This window comes from Electrona antarctica, assembly GCF_951216825.1.
Source record: "Electrona antarctica genome assembly, chromosome: 4".
In the NCBI taxonomy this organism is placed as follows: domain Eukaryota; kingdom Metazoa; phylum Chordata; class Actinopteri; order Myctophiformes; family Myctophidae; genus Electrona; species Electrona antarctica.
Genome location: NC_136809.1, coordinates 15,477,909 through 15,498,557, shown reverse-complemented (window position 1 = coordinate 15,498,557; position 20,649 = coordinate 15,477,909). Strand labels below are relative to the sequence as shown.

Below are 20,649 nucleotides of genomic sequence, written 5' to 3'. Positions count from 1 at the left end.
TACAGTGTGTCTTGTGTTGTTGTGGTTGGTGGTCTAATGTAATGAATTAAGTGGAGGGAGATGGGGGGGGGGTTGGGCCCTGACAGAAGGAATTTCTGAGGAAAAATGCTTTTCTCTTGCCTTGCTCATCAAATTTCCATGGGGGAAATTGAGACGCGATGAGACCAAATCGATTTAACGGTGTACTTTACTAAAGAAATTATAATAATTTAATTTCAAGATCTTGTTGGTTGTAAAGGCAGTTCATTGTACCATATAAGCTGTCAGCTAAATCTGAATTATTTTATTTCCTCTTTTTTCCTCCCAGTATATCTGCTTAAATCAAATCTTTGCCCGTTACTGGTGATGCCATGCTCCACTATTGAAGTATACACGTCCTGAAGCATGAGGTCAGTCCGTTGCTCTCCCCAGGTTGGCAAGATTCCATTAGATAATTGACACTGGGTGCAAAAATGGGTTACAAAAACCGTGGGATAATTTATTTTTAAGTACATGTCCAATGTGAGAAGAAAGTGCTATATCTATCTAGCTATCTAATGATAAGAGTATTATCTATCACCATCATAGGCCTATCTCACAGCCCGCTTTTCACGCCCACTTCCGGTAAATAGTGGTGTCTTTAACATTAGCATTTACACGTTTTTTTCTCTGGAGAATCTAAGTACATTTTCTAATGTAAAAATGTGACAGACCAATATTATTATGAAGCAAACAAGATGGTAAATCAGCTCGAACAGATAGAACAAACCTTACCTTGAGAAAACAAAAGTTGTAGACTTCTTAAATTACCTCTGTTAACATGTAGCGTCTATGGAGTGACGTCACGCTATCACCACTAACCCCAAAAGGGGGCGTATTAAGGGTGGGCGGGGAAATTCTGTGAGATAGGCTTATTATTTAGTACTTGGTTCAACTTCATCAAGGTGTGGAAAATAACCTTTTTAATAGCAGCAGTGACTGCTTGTCCATTATGTGCAAGGGGTCAGCTCTATCTTGAACAGAAAATAGCTACATTTTCAGGTTGGGATACCAATTTTATCCATTCAGACGCATCTAAACGCATACTGTATTTGTCGTCTGCACGTAGGTAAATTACACTAGAAAATGCAATATGACAATTATATAGTTTAGCACTGAAGTGTGTATCAGCCCCTTCACCGTGCTTCGCCACCGGAGGGCAGTAGGGAGCTTGCTTTGTGGTTCTTTCCATCATCCAGGTCCCTGCTGCCTGGGATTGCATCCACCTTCTATTTTAGGCAGATTCTCTGTAGCTTAATATTAAATACTTCACCGTACCACTACCAAATGATGCAAGTGTCATTGGGCAACAACTGGTGGTGGTTGGAGAGTTTGACCAGTGGGCCTAGTCTAGCTCTATAGCTACTACCCAGGGGGTCTCAGGTTCAATGCCAAGAGACTGATACAGCAGTGTCCTTGAGCAATTCACTGCATCATCAGCTATACGAGTGGCACACCCAGTGTTCTGACCACCCAGATGGAGGGCGTTTTGTGACCTGCAACCTCAGTTCAGTGGTTCTCAAAGTGGGGTCCTTGAGGGAGGGATTCCAAAGGTCTCCAACAAAATTGGTTAATATAGTCATTCACAAGGAAACATTTGGAATCTTTTTGAAACATTTTGAACACAAACCTTGTAATCTTGGTCCCTGGGCACAAGATATTTTAGATTGGGGTCCACGACCAAATACAGTATGTACATTTTTGGTCCTTATTATGAAAAGGTTGCCACTGCTCTTGCCCAAACATAAAAGATGTAGCCCATACTGTGACAGTGTGACTGACGTCTCAGATGACTAATGACCTCACTGCTGTCCTGTTTTCTTCGCTAATATGGAACAATATGAGGCTCATATTGTGCTCATATTATGAGCACAAATAGCCACTTAAGTGTTTCTTAGGCATACAGTAATAGGCCCCCTAGATGCTTTAGTGCTCTATGATGCTACCACTAGTGTCTATAACAGTAACCACTAGTGACAAGTGTTAAAGACACACACACACACACACCTGATTCTGCTCATCATTGGCTGTGCCAGCCTGCCAGGTTACATGCAACTTGCATGCAACTACAAATAATACTTAACTTAATCTAATTCTATACTTCACATTAATGTGGTCTGGAGATAAATAAACTGAAAGGGGGAAAAAACAGTTATTGCTAGTAGTAGGCGACCAAAGTTTCCCCATCCCTCTCAAGACCATTTCTCTATTTCTATCTCTGCAATTTCGCCTCCATTCTCCAGTGTTCCCCTGCCATGGGCGACCCCCTCGCTGCTGGCTGCTGGCGCGCCCCACTGATAAGCAGTATAACGGGGAGGAGCTGTAATCTCCTGCGGTCCCTCCTCTCTCTCTCTCTCTACCCCCTTCTTCTGTTGTTGCCCCACCAGACTCAGAGCCAGAGGTTAGCCTGAAAATAAGTGAGGGTGAGGGGAGAGTGGAGGGGGGGGGTCTTATTTTGATATGAGCGGAAAAGTCGTCACATTGGTTGCAGAAAGGCTGTTGGAGGAGGATAGAGAGAATAGAGGCTGCCGCATCACACACGCACGCGCACTGTACGTACACACACACACGCACACACACACGGAGAGCGAGAGAGGACGATCGAGCAGGGGGGTGGCGACAGCGGCTCATAAAAACGTCAAAAACGGTGTAGTAGGGGGACGATACTAGCAACGCTTTCCCGTTGCACCTCTCATCACAATGAGCACATCTCGACCGGCGCGATGGATCCAATCTGACCGATGATGGCGACTCGGCGCACCGGCGACACATCGTTTGGTTTCCCCTCTCGGTCCAAGAGAATGCTGTGCTGTGTGCTCGTTAGAATAAACAAGACCGAGGCTATTTGTTGAACCTGAACGCGCTGCTGCTACGAGTCCACGGTAGACCTATTAGACCGTAGACCGTTCGTTCAACGGAACCGAGTCTCTGCAAAACAAAAACAAATAATCGTCTCATCTGGCGGAATAAACGGGGAGAGAGATACACACTGCGGCCGCACAGCACAACACAGAGCCGACTTCATCGCAGTGGGTGCTGCTGTGGTGGGATGACTGACCCCGGCCCGGTTATCAAACGTCAACGCACCGAGACTTGAGCATCGTCGGGACTCGGAATGGCATAGCAGCCGATCATCTGCTGAAGTACACGACCATCACAACGGCTCGAATCCAACATGAACCTCTAAAGGACGCCCAACACAGGCGATGGGTGAGAGATGGGTTGTGTGTTGTGTTGTGTTGTGCGTGCGCGTGAGTGCGCGCGCGGGTGTGTGTGTGTTGGATGTGGAAAACGAGAGGGCTTGTGCCGTGCGAACCTCTGCAATTGCACTTTGTATGTGTGACTGCAATGTAGCGCGGGTATAGCATGTGTGTGAGAGAGATGCGGTTCGCTTTAATTAAGTTGTTTATTATACTGTCACAAACGTGTGGTGAAATGATGTGTGGTCTTTGGCCATAAATTCAAGCCTAATAACTATCAGGCTATTGTTCAGATGCAGCTGGGGTCCACTGCCACTATACCGTGATTTAGACAGACTAGAGCCCTGAGTGAAATGCTATCCCAATGGCTTCTATTCAAATCTGCACATCTACTCTAGGCTTGTGATGTCTAAATGATCTCTCTTGTATATGCCTATAAAGTCCATGATTAGCCAATTCAGCTGGTCTACCAGTTCCAGTGGATTTGTCAGGTCCCTCTGGGGCATATTATACGCTGGTGAAATACTTAACTCTTGAGTGTACAAAGCTAACCAAAATAAATTAACACATCGTGTTACTGTTTGGTTTACAGCCGATGCCATGATAACAGCCGTGGAATATTACATGGGACCACCACCAAGCTCCATATTATTTTCTCAATTACTTATTGTCAAAATCCAAACCAGTAATTAACTATAGGCTGCAGTAACACATATGTGTGTGTGTATAAGCTCTGGCTTTCTCCCCCGTTTATAAGCTTACTTGAATGATTTATTCAGCCGCCAAACCCTCATTATTTTTGCATGTCATCTCCTCCCAGACAAATGTGAGTTGACGGCCCTGGGCTTCTTTGTGTTTTCCATTCAGTGGCACATACATCAGCTCAGGGGATAGCCCTAGTTACATGTCAACTCACCTACAGACTCCCACAGACTGAATCATTCCCATTCTGTATGCAGTGGATGCTGGGCCCTTCCCAGACAAAGCCCACTTTCATCTCATCTCTATTCAAAAGCTATAGTCAAAAACCTACAGTTTGCACTGCAGCTCACTGAATCTTATTTTCGTTTTCCCACGGGGGTTACGCCTGGTTCCTGGCCGCTGATCAGGGGTCAAGTATTGATTGGAGCCCCATATGGCTAAGGATGCTAATATCAGATTGCTGGTTGAAAGCCAACCTTGGTTGGGAGATAATAAATAATGTTGAGTAGCTTCTGGTAAGATGCATGTCGGGGGTAATTATTGGTAAGGGTCTGTTCTCAGGGGAGTGATAATGTTGCTTGATCCCTGTGACTCCAGAACATTCTGATTGTTCTGTTACACTGTGGAAATAATGAGTGAGTGGTGAAATCATTCATGTTAATGTATCTGAGCGTGTACAAATGGACCTGCAAGAGTCCATTTGGTTACATTTGACAGGATCCTTGTGCTTTTGGGCATCACTGATGCTCTGTAAGGGGTGGGGTGGAGTAGGAAGCGGGACCATTGGGGCTTTCTGCAAGTGGTGTTAGACCACAGCCCAAATCAGCAAGGCAGCATCAGGATGTGACACATTATAAGCAGGGCAAGAAGAGGCGTTTGTAAGGGTGTTAGTACTGTGCAATGGCCATGGATTTGAAATTGAATCTGAGAGGCAAAGCACTCTCTTTGCTGAAATGATGCGTGGATGGGAGAGACCCATAGGGAAACATTTTAGAAAGAAAGAGTGGGTTTTTGGAGCAACAAGGACGAGAATTGAGTGTTATCCAGTCATTCCTTTTGAAAGTGTGTGCGTGCGCGCGTGCGTGTACTCCAGAGACCCACCTGAGCCCTGCAGCTGAAGCCCAGTACTTTTGCCAGATTAGATTTGTAGTACATTCATATGATCTCTCTCTCTCTCGCTCATCTCACACACATTCTCTTGCTCTCTCGCTCATCTCAACCCATTCTCTTGCTCTCTCGCTCATCTCAACCCATTCTCTCTCTCTCTCGCTCATCTCAACCCATTCTCTTGCTCTCTCGCTCATCTCAACCCATTCTCTTGCTCTCTCGCTCATCTCAACCCATTCTCTTGCTCTCTCGCTCATCTCATCTCAACCCATTCTCTTGCTCTCTCGCTCATCTCATCTCAACCCATTCTCTTGCTCTTCCTTCTCATGCTTCTCACCTCTTTCCTTCACACTATCTAAGCTGTATTTATAGTCCGTTGTACGTCGGAGAATAAATTAGGCTTCATCGTACATTTTATTGTTTTGTTACCGAGCACCGCACCCTTGGTCATTCTCTAGTTCTTTCTTGCTGCATCTCTGTCTCTCGTTTCTCTCTCTCTCACACACACACACACACACACACACACACACACACATACACACAGACACACACACACACACACACACACACTTTACCGTCCGCTTGCTCTTTTCAGTGCCTGCGACTCAAATTGCAAGACAGACACAAATGGCTTTTCTGGCACAGTGAGGCTGCTCGTTAGTATTGCCAGAGGTGAAAGCGGGACAGAGTGGAGCAGAGTCCTCTGTCTCTCTTCCTGTCCCATGTCAGCGTCCTGTTTTTGCACAATCTCCTGGTGAAAGATGACCTACTTCACCTCAGGCAGCCGAACCTTTCACTATAGGGTGGGACACTGCTCACCGGTCATGTGAAAAGAAGGACACAATTCATTAGATGGCATTGCAATTGTGAGCAGTGTGTTTTTTTCCCCCCCATCACTTGACTTCTTTATGTGCGGTCCTGTTGTCCGTAGGGCAGTCTGTTGGGGGACATTGATGGGATTGGGAGTGGTGGGAGTGTCCCAGCCCCAGAGTAAAGGGCCTGTTGTCCTGTGCGGTCCTGTTGTCCGTAGGGCAGTCTGTTGGGGGACATTGATGGGATTGGGAGGTGGTGGGAGTGTCCCAGCCCCAGAGTAAAGGGCCTTGCAAACGTGAAGTGAGGGATGCAGGCGTTGTTGCCTGGATCAATACAGGTCTCCTCCTGGTCTGTTGAAGAGGGGGCGCAACAACGCAAGCGTAAAAAAAAGCTAAACAGAATCCAGGTCTGGTGAGTCGCGGGCGTGTGCACGAAACGAGCACGCGTGCAACAAATTCACGGGACCACGCACGCACACACACACACACACACAGCCTACGTGACCAGTCCACAAAAATCTTAGAACTGATACTGAGATATTATAGATACTCAAACCACAAATCCTGATTTTCTTTCTTTTTTAATATACAAACATTTCCACAAATGCAAGTAATTGCTTTACTTCCCAAGCCATCACATTTATAAATTGTCTTCCATAGTGTTGTTATCTAGTCCCGATATAAAATAATGAAATTCCATCATGGAGACATTATTTGGCCCAAGGCCAGTGTCAATTCCACCATCTCGACGGTGTTGGGTTTAGCAGCAATGCATACAGCATTATTCCAGAGTGGACAGACTGCAAGTACTGTGCCAGCATAATGTTCAGGAGCCCCAATACTCACCAACCAATCACAGTTGATAATGGAGTGGAGTGGAACTGTAAATATGGGGCAGCTGGGGATTTGGAACAAAGTCTGTTTATTTATTTATTTGCTAAAGATTAGTATTTTGATCACAGTTTCTGAATGAATCCCTTTCACCCCTTAATTTTCCGGTGTTCTGGTTTTCTGATGCTTTTTTCATATCCTATTTGTCATGTAACCACTTTCAACCTGACATCTGTTTTTACAAACATGAATTAGCAGCTCTGACAACTACTATTTTTGCTATTCATTGTACAAGGAAGTATACAATGCTTAATTGGTTAAGGGTCCAGGATGTGTTGGTCCCTACAGCTCCCCCTAAAGGTAAGATTAAGACTAACAGCCTGCTGCTGCTGGGAATAAAGCTATGTTCCACCTCTGCTCTGGCATCTGTCAGGAGTACACACACACACACACACAGCTCCAAGTGTGGGAGAGAGCAAGGCACACATAGAGACACTGCACTTTCTAAAAAAAATGAAATCCTCATTCTCTGTTTCTCTTGCTGTGTCTCCCTTTCTCTCTCGCTCTCTGTCTCTCTCTCGCTCCCATCAGCGTAACATTCACCCCTCTGCCCACGCAGTCACGCACGGTAGAGATCCTCTGCCTGAAGAGAGAGCACATAAGAGAGCCCGAGAGTGGAGAAAGGAAGGGTTGAGGTGGGGGCGAGTGTGTGTGTGTGTGTGTGTGTGTGTGTGTGTCTTCCTCCACTGCTTGTTCTGATTGTTCAGAGTCCTCATTAGATGGGAGGCCAGAAATTGTTCAAAGTTCCACCGCCATTCACCTATTGCCCGTCCGGCAGCATAGCTAAAAATACTCTCCTCCAGCATGGCACAAGACGAGCAGTGATCCTCCTGTTCTAGTTTGACTGGAAGGAAGCTCGCATATAGTCAGACTCATCGTGGTTATGTGGTTAGTGTTTGCAATTTGCAAGCAACCTTTTTCGCAGCACTATAAAGGAGTAAGGCATACAAGGGTCTTGTGCTCAGGAATCCCTCTGTGGTTAAGTTACATAATGGTGAACCCTGGAGAAGCACAATATCAGCCCTCAGTGAAAGGATAGGTGTAGGTGTGTGCTATTCTATTTACTGCTCTGTGCTCAGATCTGGTCTAGAGACCTAATGACCGGATCTATTGTATCCGGTCATTTGCACGACAACAACACGCATACGTGCACGCTCACAGACCGTTTCTGTATCCTCTCTTTCAGCCACCCAGTCGTGACCCAGAAAATAAATAAATAAATAAGCACATATCTGATACCTTTTAATTGACATCTGAATGTCATTATAAGGAATGAACGTTCAGGCCTTTGGACGTTTGGGGCCAGCCCTAAACTGTATCGTGAAGGTAAAAGAAAAGCTTCTGACCTACAGCGGTGTTGCTTGACGTCTACTGATTTTTACCTCGTTTTCAGGCAGAAAACATGCATCAAGCCGAGCGTCACCTTTGTCTGATACTTAGTCACTCGGATAACATACACAGACATGTAGTGCATGCACACTGGGTCAGGGTCTCTTGAGAGGACAACCATTGTGAGGAGGATAAAGTATGGATTCTAGTGTGTCAGGGTATGTCTGGCTCTGCTGTATACAGAGAGAGGGGTAGAATGGAGCTTAATAGACTGCTGCTGTTTGTCAGTGAGTGGAATGTCAAGAAATATCTTTTGTCAAATACTTGGCACCTTCTCCTCACTGCTCCACCCTCGCCTCTTGTGCATGTATGCCTTTTACATATTCACATTATTGTGGGCTCGCTGCAGCAGCAGCAGCGAGCAACTTTATGCTGCACTGCATTTATATACTATATTCTCATTTATCCACTATATTCTCACAAAAAAAAATGAAAATCCAGCAAAATCCAGCTTATTGTGACCCACAGGTTTGAAATCACTGGTCTACTACTCACTGACAGCCCCCCTCTCCCTTTGGCTGGGTGGAAGTGATGTGTGCCTGCTTCAAGCCAGTCAGACTGAAAGCCTTACTGTTGGCACACCTGCCTTGTTCATGTGATGTAAATCAGTGGTTCTCAAAGTGGGGTCCTGGAAGACGTTCCAGGAGGTCCGTAGCTAAGCGATAGGGGTCCTGGAAGACGTTCCAGGGGGTCCGTAGCTCAGCGATATGGTTCATTTGCAGGTTATGGTGGTTCGTGGCCTATAATGCATAGTAAACCGAGTGAGAATCACTGATGTAAAATTCACAGGGATGGTGAAAAAGCATACACACACTTGTTCCCTTCCCCGCACTCTGCCTTTCACAGCCGTTCGGCGTGCTCCCCCCTTTTCTAAATAACGCAGTTGTTCCATTCCCCCCCCCCCCCACCCCACCATGTCATCACTCCTCTCTCTCCCCCCCTCTCTCTCTCTGTAGCTACTGTGTAAAGGTTCTTGTCACAAGGCCAAGCAGAGTTTACTACCAGGCCAAAATAGAAACTGCCTGTCGTTGAGGAACACTCTCGCTTCTTTCATCTGCTTTCATTTTTTTCCCTCTCCCCCCTCTGTCACCTCACTGTCACCCTACAGCTATGTCCCGCTGTGCCCCGTGCGGGAACCCCTCCAGCGGAGAATAGAAAATGGCCCTGACCTGTGCTCGACCCAGCACGTGTGTTTATGTAGGCTACAGTGCCGGGGCGTACCACTATACAGTGCATCTGGATGAAGGGATGAAGACGCTAACATAAGGCAGACTTGAGTCATATAATTATTATTATGGCCATAATCATTTGTACAGTTTGTTTTTAGTGGGCCTTCAAGTAGTAGATGGGTTACTTAACATTTGACCGCACAGGAGGAGTGTGAGAAATGTTGCAAAATCAATGTCGTGTTCTTCTCTGTGATGGTTGCTTCATGTGACATGAGGAACACACGCTCTTTGTTTCAATATATTTTGTGAAAGAGAGAGGGTGTAAACTTTGTTGTCCCCAAGGGAGAATTTGTCTTCGGCACAGTACTTCACATAATAAAACATCACAAAAACAGAAGAAGGTTTTGACACAACGCTAAACAGTTGCTTCACATAAAACCATAAGCATCTCAAAACAAGACTCTTGACTAAACACTTTAAATTGACAACACATCGACTTAAACACTTTCAACGTGGCGTCCCTATTTTAGGCATGTGAGCTTGTAGATCGGATATCTTCTCTATTCGTGTATAAAGGGCAGATGTTCACCCACTTAAACCCATTAAGACCTTAGAAGAAGTAGGTCTAGAATGGCTTATTGTCGGTATCAGCTGGTAACAGGAGTCTCTCCCTGTTACAATGCGTTAGACCCCTGAGTGATGGATTGCTGAGGTGGAGTGCCACACCTACCATCAGCTCCCAGTACTTCCCGCACGACTTGCAACACCCAAGCCGTGCTACTCATAAACACTGCGTTGGCGGTGCCTGGGATCGAACCCATACATTTGTGGTCCAAAGACGAGGGGCTCCATTTTCGTCACCGCTAAACCCCTTATTCCTAAACTTCTTTGCCTTTTTTTTTTAAACTTTTTTGCAAAACATTTTTGAATAGATAAAATGGCCAGTCTACAAGCTCACAACGTGTCAATGTAGATTGGCTAGTTGAACTATTTAAAAAAAAAATCAAAATAGTAAAAAAAAAAAAGGCAAAGAAATGTAGGGATATGAGGTTTAGTGGTGACAAAAATGGAGCCCGAGAACTCTACCGACTGAGCTACCCGGACACATTAAAGGTATATTCAGTGATTTCACTTCATTCAAATATCACTTATTTTTTCTTTTCTTTTTGATAATCCTCCCTACTATAGAGTGTGCTGACCATATGAGTATAGTTTCCAGTATTGGTGGCGGGTGGCAAAGCCTTCATCCAATCAGGATGAGAGGGGCCTTCCTCCAATCATGATCGAGTGGGGTGGCCTTGGTGCACATGCTGTTGGCCTGTTGCACTTCCCCTCACTGTAGTACGTGTGCATGTGCACATTTTGTTACCGGGGCAGACTGGGTGGTTTTCAATCACCCAAATCACTGAATGCTCCTTTAAGACCTTTCTACAAATGCCCTCTAAATCAGTACTTGGTAAACGTTTTTTGGTCATCTGAATTTTGTGTCAGGGAACCACTGTTGAACCACTGTTGTATGTTTTTTTTGGAAAACGAAGGCTTCCTACTGTATGTACAGTATAGCTAAAATCTAAAATGACAAGTGATGCTTTGCTAGTTTTCCCGGTTTTAATGGGTTAAAATCATGAAAGCGCACCCATCTGATGTTTGAGCCCACCCATCTGATGTTTGGGCCACATGCATTTTCAGAGAACATGATAGGCCTACTTAAGTTCCTATTTATTGGTATCACAATGAAAACAACATTTTTCAAGGTTTCAAAGAAAAATAAATATACCATGATTTATTTTTGTATATATTCTTTTTACATTATTTGTAATGTTACTACCGTACAGTCGCTCTTTGCCAAGAAAGGGGGCCCATAGATTGGGAATCGCTGAGTCTTAAGTGGTTAAAAAATAAACCGTAAGAATTGAAGTGCTAAATTGCTTGTGTTGTGTATTTACTGCACATTCATTGCTTTATTGCGCTAACAGATTTAGCATCAGAGCTCAGCAGCGTGAAGGAGGCTGGAACAAGTGGTTTGAATTGCACTGTGGCAAACGGCCTCTCCTTCCTGGTGGCAGGGGTTCGTATTCAGAGAAGAGGGGGTCGGGAATCTACAGTGACTTTTGTTGCTCAGTTTATGACTGTCTGCTCATACAGATACAAAATAATATGAGTTCATACAGGGATGAACTCATATTATTTTCTCCCCTCTGTTACCTTTTATAGCAGTTGTGTGCATGCTGGTAAACATGATACATGCAGGACCACCTTGTTCAGCATTTAGGGTGAAGTGTGAGTGGCTTTACAGGGTGATAAATGGGATGAAGTGAGTGAGAAGATCCTTATGACATTACTGGAGATGCTGTGCGTGCGTGCGTGCGTGCGTGCGTGCGTGCGTGCGTGAATGTGATTTTATTTTTTTCATGGACAGCCTTCATGCTATCTGAACACAACTTGAGTTGTTACTTTACAAAGATGTCTGGTTACTTAGAAAAACTTATCTCAGAATGATACTAAACAATCAGTTTTGAGCGATCATCCGTGGCATGCCCTTGGTCCTCCAAGTCTGTTCTTCAGATTTATTCTTGTGGGCTGCCTGTCACAAGGAGAAATATTTAAAAAACACAGCATGTCTACAAGAACACTGCATCCGCATACTGTGGTCGAAAGGATTGTGAAAGGAGAGAAGCTTTAGTTTTTTTACATCTTGTTTTTTGATTGGTTCTACTAGCATTTGTTTTGAAAGTTAGTGATTCGTATGAATTAGTAGACTAGATTTATATCACCTTTTTTCTTAACATATATTTGCAGAAGATATGCCCCTAATGATTGCTCATTCACATTACGTTATTTTATTATAAGTTAGTGATAATACATTACATAATACTAGGATGGGCAATTAACCAAAAAATATCGAAACAGACATTTAGAGCCAATAACCAACTAATCAAAAAAATCAAGAAGCTGTTTGTTTTATTAAACATTTTCACAATGTGAATAGATTTTTATAATAGACTAAATGGTGCATTAATAGTGCTTTTATCCAAAGTGCTTTACATAGATTGTGCATTACATTCACCCATTCACACATGTATTCATACACCGATGGCGGAGGAAACCGGGAGCAATTAGGGGGTTCAGAGTCTTGCTCAAGGACACTTCGACAGTCGACACTAGCTCTGGGGGAACCCTGGATCGAACTGGTCTACTGGCCACTCTACCCCTAAGCCACTGTTGCCAACCCTGTATTATACGTATGTATTATACACTTTGTTGTGTAATGGTGACATACAAAATGAGTTACAAGGTCAACGTACCACCACAGCACATATTTTTGTAACTATTCTTTATGTGACCATTTATGGTGTTTGACAAATTCCTGCCATTTACTCTGATCGTGCTATTTGTAGCTAGTCAATGTGGATATAAGGGTGTCTGCTGAGTACCTAAATACTGTACATTTCTGGAACACCATGCACACACATTTTTATCTCTTTTAGGAGACAGAGAGAGAGTGTGAAGGAGAAAGCAATGTGTGAGTAAGGACAGAGTGCAAGATATGGTGCAAAATGAGGAGGAACGGGGGTGGATTCATGATGAAAGCAAGCAGCTCAGTGATTCACTGCAGTTCTGCTTGTAATGATGCGTCATGACTAGTTTATACTTCACAGTGATCAGTGAACTGATCAGTGAAAAGATTCCTCGGAACTCTCGACGGGTGACACCACCGTATGATATGAAGAATGAGTTGGTGTGTCTTCACAGGCAGAGAGAGCGCACACACACATTATATAGAGGTGACGAAGTGAATGGCAGGAGGAAGATGGAGTCGACCGCTGTTTCTTCTTCTGCCAACTGCCTGTCTCTGGATGGATGGATGGATGGAGGGAGGGAGAATGAGTGCAAGGGGAAGAGCAAAGACATTTTCATCAGGATTATCCTGCAGCAGCGAATCTCATCTAGGGAAGTGGCCTCGTGCCTGTTAAACACACACTGCATGTGCAGAGCCCTTGGAGGCCCAAAAACTGGAATAGGGGCAGATTGTGGCTCTTGGGTAGTTTCTGCGGACTGGTCACGTTGTTTGTAGCCTAGGGGGTGGGGGGGTGTGTGTGTGTGTGTGTGTTTCCTTACAGCGTGTTCGTCCCTCTTGATTGCATTGTTTGTGCCGTTTGAAGCTTTCCACAAACACCGTGCCCCCTTACAGACGGAAGCACAAGCCAGAGACGGCTTACAGCTTACAATAATCACTTAGAGTGAAAATCATTGTAAAGTATCTTGATATAGCATGGTTGTTTCGAATTAAGTAATCCTCTGCTGTGGCCCTAAAGAGCTTTCCTCGACTAAGAGTGGCGACTGATCCTATAGTTGATTTACGAGCAGCAAGCTCACAGAGAACAAGTTGACACAAGTATCACACGCCATGTTCTGAAGCTTATTAAAAAACATAGAGAATATATTGTCGCTGTCGGGTGCATGTCCAAAACCATTACTTTCCAGGAAATGAATCAAAGAACCTTGTTTTCCAGTGAATATTTATTCACAAGCTACAGTATTTGTAATTCCTTTCATTGGTTAAATATTTATCACAGACCGACTTAACCATTTTCACTCAAGTTTCTACACTTTTATTATTACAAACTCAGTGTAACGTGTAACGTATTAGAAGTCACATTATGTGACCAGAAGATCTGTGAGTCAGATTTAAAGAAAGAAGTGGATGGAATATAGATAATTTCACACAAGAAAACGTGATGTTCCAAAAGGGCAGATTACTTCAACATTTGCAGCTCTATCCTTGAGTCCATTCAGTGTAGCAATAAAACAGCTCATGGCAACACTAACATCAATAAAGCAGAGGTCATGGCGACACAAGCACATCATCTAAAATCAGCGGTTCCCAGCTGGCGGGCTGGGGCCCAATGGAGGGCTGTGAGGATAATTGAAGTGGCCTCCAAATAATTGGCAAAATGCTAAGATTGTAATGATGATGATAATTATTATTAATCATATTTATATAGTGCTTTTCTCAGTACCCAAAGTTGCTTTACATACTGTTGTGATTCTGGTTTACCAACCATGTAGTCCTTTACACTTTCCCTGCGGAACCCAACTTTCCCGACCTAATTGATAAAGACCTCTTTCCCTGCTTAACACGCTAAACCCGACTTTTGTTTTATTTGGTTTATTAACCTTTTTTTTACTTTTAAGACATACATGGTTTCCCTCAGTGGCTCGGACACAACGTGATACGTCACATGTTTGGATCACGTGACCGGAGGAAAAAGCCCCCCAAAAAATTCTGGGAAATCGAGGCTCAATGCATTCTAACGGTGAATCATTGCAGCCTCTGTGTGGCTCTGTGGTTGCTTCTTTGTTTTGGATGGTGGTTTTGGAATATATCTCGAAATTATGAATACAAACACGGGATTTTAACGTTGATGATCGCGAAAGGAAGCTACGTTGACTATCGAGGTTAGTGGAAAACTCCAGCAGTGAAGCCCATATTACGATAAAAAATAACGGCAGTCGGCCTGGGCCCCGGTTGAGCGGTCCAGCGCCAGGCACCTAGCCTGAGGGCATGTTGCGGGTTCAAGTCCCGATCCCGACGACCTTTGCAGCATTCCACCCATCTCTCTCCCCCTTTCCTGTCATAATACTGTAAAAATCTTTCAATAAGGCAAAAAGCCAAAAAATAAATAAATAAATAAAATAATATCAGCAGTATCACACGACAAGTTCTCAAGTTTAATACACACTTGGACAATATTATACAGTATTGGACACAAGGTGTGACCAGAAGATATGAGAAAAGGACAGATTGATAGAACATGCATCTCGTATCATTGTGCACAGACGTCAGTCTATCTGATAAAGTAGTCGATTGGTCATCATATCAGTGATTTTTTTTAAGGCTCAAGGTTCCTCAGGCTCAGACAAAGTTGGGCAAGACAGCTTTTTCTGTCAATGGCCCAACCTCGTGGAATGAACTTTAAAACTCCTTAAAACTGAGCTCCCTCAACTGAGCTCCCTGCCATCCTTCAGTCCTTCAGTCAGTTCAAAGGAATGCTCCAGAACATTTTTCACTGTGATTGCTCCTGCTTCAATTGATTTATTTTACTGGTTGTTCTGCATTTAAGTTCCTTTGTAATTTATCCTGATTTATTATGTTGTGTTGATTTATTGTTTTGACTGTATTTGTGAATTGTAACCTCGGAATTGTAACCTTGGCTACATTGAAAATGAGGGCTTGCCCTCAACTGTATTTCCGAGTATAAATAAAGGTGGTGATGATGATATCAGGGTATCAAGGCTTACGCATGATTCACCATGTGTGTGTAATATGGGTCAAGCAGATGAAGGTCATAATTCATACAAGAAAAAGAAGGAACCACCATTATTACTCTCCCCCCATGCGTTCGGCCTGGTGGAGACAATAAAAAAGGTCTGCTATTTTCAGTATTTTTGCCTATTGTGCGAATTAGTATAAAATAGTGTTTTTAATTGATTCTTTGACGTAACATTTCTTTTAGAAACTATTTGAAACAACTCGCTTCTCAATTATATAATTCGTCGAAAAAGTAATCAACATAATATTCTCTACGAAAGTCATCAATAGCTGCAGCCCTTGCAGGGAGAATCCTTTCCCTGTCACTGACAGGGAACACACTGTTCTGATATAATCTATCATTTATTAAGTATCACGTTAACACTGTTGAACAGGATACACAGGTGAAGTCTAGCTTGTCTTTGAACAAACGCCATACTGTAAGTGTATCTTTTAACCCCAGCTTAAACCCTTTATACTTCGTTGACTGAGGTCCCCCAGGGCTCTATGCTTGGTCCCCTACCTTTATCCCTCTAGATCGCATTTCTTTGTTGAAAATGGCAGATCGACAGCTCAGTGAGCTCACTACACGTCACACGGGACACTAGGGTTCATGTGGTTAATAGTTTTTACACATGTTTAGTGTAGTCTACATAGTTTAATCCATAATAATTTGGTTATTGTATGAAATTGGCTTTGGCAAAGGAATATAAATCACACCTCTGCTCTAATCCATTTTCCTGTTCCTTGACTTTACAGCCAGCTCCTTTTCTCTCCCCTGCTTGATGTGAGAATGTAGTGCTTCATCAGCAAGGATGCATTTAGAATTCTCTCTAAATTCAGATAAACAAGACAATTGTTCCATCTGCGGGGGCATTTTAGTGTTCTGTGAGTTGAACCAATATTCATGGAGACTCCTGGAATGTCTGGGAGAAGTACGATGTCTATATCACGCTGTTGGCTTGAAAATCAGTCATTTCCAATTATCGACGATGAGATATAAATTAGGCTTTAGTGTTGTGCTCCACGCACTGTGATATACACGGGACCTTTGTCCGTTATGCTTAATCGAGGATGCTAAGCTGTCTTATTTGTCTTCCAGCCAATGGGTGACACACAAAGGGGTGTCAGGTTCTGAATTTACACACCACTGCCATCTCATTGTTCTGGAAAGGTTGTGCAACCAGACACCGTCCCCATTAGCAGCCAATCTTTTATTGGTTCCTTGGTCCATTTCCTAGCTGCACAATGGAAACCTGTGTAGGTGTCGCTGGGCTGGAGCTGTGAAGTCACACGCTGCCATCGGGACAGGGCTGTGAGAAAAGGTCAGACGAGAGATCAGATGTGTTTTGACTGTTTAGACAGTAATAAATATCGGGGTCACACACAAAGCCCTTGTACTGTTTATTCAACAGGATTGAAAAGACTCCTCCTGCTTTGACACCGGCATTAGTGGCGCTATTACAGGACCCAGTGTATCAAACAGGATAATAATGTACACTTGTACAGGTTGACGTCAGTCATGTTCCTCGTGTGAGGACTGTGTGTCCATGCCCTTTCTCCTTTTTTGACAACATTTGGACAAATTCCCAGTTTTCCCTTTCACTTGTAGTTCCTGTCACTGTGACCAGTGGTATCAGGCTTCCTTCTTGTGTTCCTTAATCCTTACAGGTCTGTAACTCTGAGAGTTATTTGGGTCTTTAAAATTAAAAGGTTTTAGGGGGGTCCCCAGATTATTTGACTAATAATAAGGCTACATCAAAATTGAACTATTTTCACAATATCTGTGGAACCGAGTCAAACTAAATGTAATGCCTACAATTCCAAGCGCTTGTCAGGGTGCGGCATCCCCAGTTCAAATATGATTATTTTGGGGTGTCAGTTCAAATATTATTTTGTGGGGTCACAGCTTGAAAGATTTGGGGAACCTTTGGTGTAGACGACATCACATGTCCTCTGATACGCATGAAGTCACACCAGCTGCTTCTTTTCACCAGCAGAATGTAACACAATGTTGAGGAACACACTATTCTTCTGGGTTTTGCTCCCTACTGAACAGGTGCAGTGTCAGAGAACAGCCTCCCCACCTGGCATAAACAGTCTGTGCGTTCATTTTTAGCGTCTGTCCAATTCCATACCTTTTCATCATTCTGCAGTAATTGGGCCACATATATAATGTACTGGCGTAGGCCACATATATTGAGATTATGATTCTTACTCTTGTTATGGACAGGGAACACCTTTGCCATAAATGAGGACACGATTTGCATTGTAATTGTCCAAATGGTGGTCAATTGACCACCACATGTCATTGGGGGTTTTCATCTTTCAGTATCTTTTTGAGTGGTGTAAACCACTCCTACAACTGGCTTTGTTAGTTTACGTGTCTGTCTGTCTGTCTGTTTGTCTGTCTGTCTGTCTGTTCGTACCAAAAAATGAGCATGGTTGCTATGGTCACCCAGTTCACACGGGTGTGATTTCATTACGTCAGACCACAGCTGATCAGTCTATATAAGACCTTACACCACTCAGTTCACACGGGTGTGATTTTTTGATTATTATTGGGGGTCACGATATAATTGAAAATGGTTCCAATGACTTTGGGTTAATTTCCAGTTGTATCCGCTGCTTTGCAATCTAGAACCATCCATGTGTTGGCGAAGAGCACAATCTATCAAATTCAACTGAAAAGACCACATGATGAACGGCAGGGAATGTGGTAAAGTAAAACCAAAAATAAAAGGACTGTTGCGTTATCTCAAAAGTCTACAACTGGTGCAAGTATGCATCCATGACTTCAATAAATGTGTAATTAAATATTAATTGTAGCCTACATATCTTTGTGTGAACACAAATTCTAATTGCACGTTTCATAATCCTATTATAATTATTAATTTCAGGTATTTAGGCGTATAGTGCTGCACTAGTCGTACATGGAATTATGATTTTCATAAAGCCTCTAATTTGTAATTGACATATGTGAATTGTAATGCTCATAAGAAAATAATCTGTGCTTCAAATGTTGGCCCAGTGCCAGATGTATATGACTAGTACAAATGATTTCATGTTATTGTGATGTATTGGTATGTGTAATATGTAAGGGTAGGGTATTATAGATCATATCTGTTCAGTTCAGTTTTATTTTCGGAAAGGTGGACATACAAGTTCACACATAAAACATAATTTCCATTTAATTTTTTTTAATACTTTTTTTGATTGTCCGTTGCTTGTATCCTGTCCAAATATCAAAAAAAGGTCTAGGGAGAAGCCATAGGCTATCCATTATCTATATATAATATATAATGATATGATATGATATAGTACTTTATTGTCAGTTCACACTGAAATGAAATTTGTCTTGCCACCCATCAGCCAAGTATGCACATATACACACATTTGACATAACACAAAGAACAAGACAATTTACATACATAAAGACATGAAGACAAGAGCAATATCCACCGCCTAGATTACCCCGTGGCTACTACAACTCATGATTAAGCCTCAAAGTTGACTGGTGGACAAAGGACCTCTTTAGTCTGACCTTATTGTATGCTGGTACACCATATCTCCTTCCTGAAGGTAGCACTAGCAACCAATATTCTCCATACAACACATGCTTAATTGCTTAGTATTAGAGGTGATATTCCTTGCTAACCTTAGGATGCTGTTATCATACGTGGATGTATAAAGTTTCTGAAGTGGTTGTCCAACAATCTTTGAACAAATGCTCAGTTGTTGCAGCAGTTGAGTTGATGAATGTTGTGGCCCGCTTGCCATTTATGCGTGTTATGTGATTTTCATAACAGTGGCACATTGACATTATCATAAAGGTATATGTATTATATGGCTGTCAAAATTCTCAGGTAGACTGTTGTTTTTTTTGTTTTTGTGTTATTTACTTATCATGGTATTACATCAACATAATGACACTGTTAAAAAAAATCCATCGGTGTTGATATGCATGACTTGTGCATTTCTGTAACACAACAACAAGCGCTTGTGATACAGCACTCTTGTAGACACATGAGGTAGATGCAGAGTTGAATGGGTTCCATTGTTCTCTACTGGCTGTGTCATGGAGACAGATAGGCGAGCCAGCATGGACACAGACATGCATGAACACGCACGCACGCGCGCACACACACACACACGCACACGCACACACTTCATTCTCTGTGCACAGACACAGACTTATACTTGACCCCTCAACGCACTTGTGCGCTCGCACACACACACACACAATGTGAGGTACTGTTGAGTCAACAGGAGTCTTGTTTCTTAATAAGTCACACAGAGCAAGGTTCTATCTCCAAAAATGAGTTAATCCACAATAGCACAATGTGCTTGTCTTCTCACATTCTGTTCATCAGCGCGTTGCTACTCTCTGTATTGGATTTGGTTTATGCAATTAAAGTCACCCGCTCAAGTTATGACTGAACACATTAGGAAGACACTACATCACATTTATAACATTCTGTTGTGCTAAATATCATAATAGTAAAACATCTGATATTTCATGCCTCATCGTTTAAGGAAGATGCGGCAGAATAGTGCTTTGTCTATGTTCTGATTGCACAGGAGTAACGATACACTGTTACTCATTATGGTGATGGTTGCTGACAGGACGTAGAAGCTACAAGCATCCTAACCACTTCTCCATTGCACAGGCATGCACAGAGCCATTTTGTAGACCTTCTGCTTTTGTCTAAACATATTTACCACCATCTACTGATCTTTTCTCCTACTTTGATATAATTTAGTATCCATACAGTTCTATCTGTGATTGTTACCTACTGACCTAACTGACCCCTGTTTAAACCTGGTTGGTCTGATGGTTAGGATTGTGTTGGTGTCAGAAGCGTAGCGTCCATTGGGCCACTCGGGCACAGGCCCAGTTAATTGAGATCTTGCCCAGTCTAGCTTCTGAAATACTGTGGCGAAAAAATAAGAAAAACAACAAAAGATAGCCTAGATCAGTGGTTCCCAAACTTTTTCATGTCAAGGACCCCCAAATGGACACTTATCAGCGGACCCCCATTAGAAGA

The 20,649-nt window shown here is 43.0% G+C and overlaps 1 protein-coding gene across 1 annotated transcript in view; it reads left to right on the top strand.

Moving 5' to 3' along the window:
- Positions 1 to 3,123: 3,123 nt before the first annotated feature.
- The window catches only part of mgat3b (beta-1,4-mannosyl-glycoprotein 4-beta-N-acetylglucosaminyltransferase b), a 77,823-nt gene continuing 60,297 nt past the window's right edge, over positions 3,124 to 20,649 (top strand). Inside the window, exon 1 of the mRNA XM_079499351.1 lies at positions 3,124 to 3,228. The gene's annotated coding sequence lies outside the window, so the exon portion shown is untranslated. The remainder of the gene's footprint in view (positions 3,229 to 20,649) is intronic.